The sequence below is a fragment of the Helianthus annuus genome, chromosome 17 (genome assembly GCF_002127325.2).
Source record: "Helianthus annuus cultivar XRQ/B chromosome 17, HanXRQr2.0-SUNRISE, whole genome shotgun sequence".
NCBI classification, from domain to species: Eukaryota; Viridiplantae; Streptophyta; class Magnoliopsida; order Asterales; family Asteraceae; genus Helianthus; species Helianthus annuus.
This window is the reverse complement of record NC_035449.2, coordinates 117,901,500-117,902,528: the sequence shown is the minus strand read 5'-3', so window position 1 is coordinate 117,902,528 and position 1,029 is coordinate 117,901,500. Positions and strand designations below refer to the sequence as shown.

The 1,029-nt window shown below is 43.1% G+C and overlaps 1 non-coding gene across 1 annotated transcript; it reads left to right on the top strand.

Annotated features, from left to right (window-relative positions):
* The first annotated feature begins 510 nt into the window (after positions 1–510).
* On the top strand, positions 511–617 carry LOC118489475. The gene has a single exon (XR_004887495.1). It is a non-coding gene; the product is annotated as a small nucleolar RNA R71 (small nucleolar RNA).
* The last annotated feature ends 412 nt before the right edge of the window (positions 618–1,029 follow it).

Genomic DNA, 1,029 nt, shown 5'->3' with positions numbered 1-1,029 from the left:
TTGTTGAAAGTTTGTTCATTGGTTTAGATTTTGTTGGTTACTACCATTGCCGGGTTCTCTCCAACTAAGGTTAGGGTGGTTACACCATCCTTGGTTGTAGGTACCCGTTAGAGGACCCGACGGCTTAGGTCTATTATCAATGTAGTTTACCGTTTCTGTTTGATCATCTAATTCTTTCATACAACTCCAATTTTCATGTGGCCCACCACACCCTTCACAAGCCATAACCGAGGCCGTTTTTGCCATTTCTAATTTTTTTTACTTTTGAAGAAAGGGCCTCGATTTGGGCTTGTAGAGAAGTGCTTTCGTCAACCTTATGGGCGCCCGGGCAATAGATTTATTGCCTTGGGAGTGTGCCACTGAAAATTGGTTTGAGCAATTTCCTCAATTTGATTATAAATTTCATTTGGGCGACGATTACCTAAAAGTCCCCCGGAGCTAAAATCAAGTGTTTGTCTTGTGTGTGGCAACAATCCATTGTAGAAAGTGGATACTTGTTTCCACACCGCAAGACCGTGGTGAGGACACTTTCTTAGTAGCTTCTTGAACCTTTCCCAAGTTTCATATAAGAATTCCCCATCCTCTTGTGAATATGTATTAATTTCAGTCATTAATTTAGCCGTTTTAGCAGGAGGGAAATACTTATATAGAAACTTTTGGGCTAGTTCATCCCAGGTGTTTACCGAGCCAACTGAGAGAGCATTAAGCCAAGCCTTAGCTCGGTCTTTTAGTGAGAATCAAAACATTCAAAGGCGGATGGCGTCGTTTAATGCTCCATTGATCCGAAAGGTATCACATATTTCTAAGAAATTAGTAAAATGTAGATGGGGATCCTCGTCCGCAAGCCCATGGAAGGTTGCGGAGTTTTGAAGCATTTGTATCAAATGTGGCCGAAGCTCGAAGTTGTTGGCTTAGACATTCGGCGCATTGATAGCGGCGCTGAGATTACCGACGGTGGGTCATAGGTAATCCATGAGGGTACGTTGGTCCGCCATTGGAAGTGGGTCCCCCGAAACTTTCTCTTGGTTT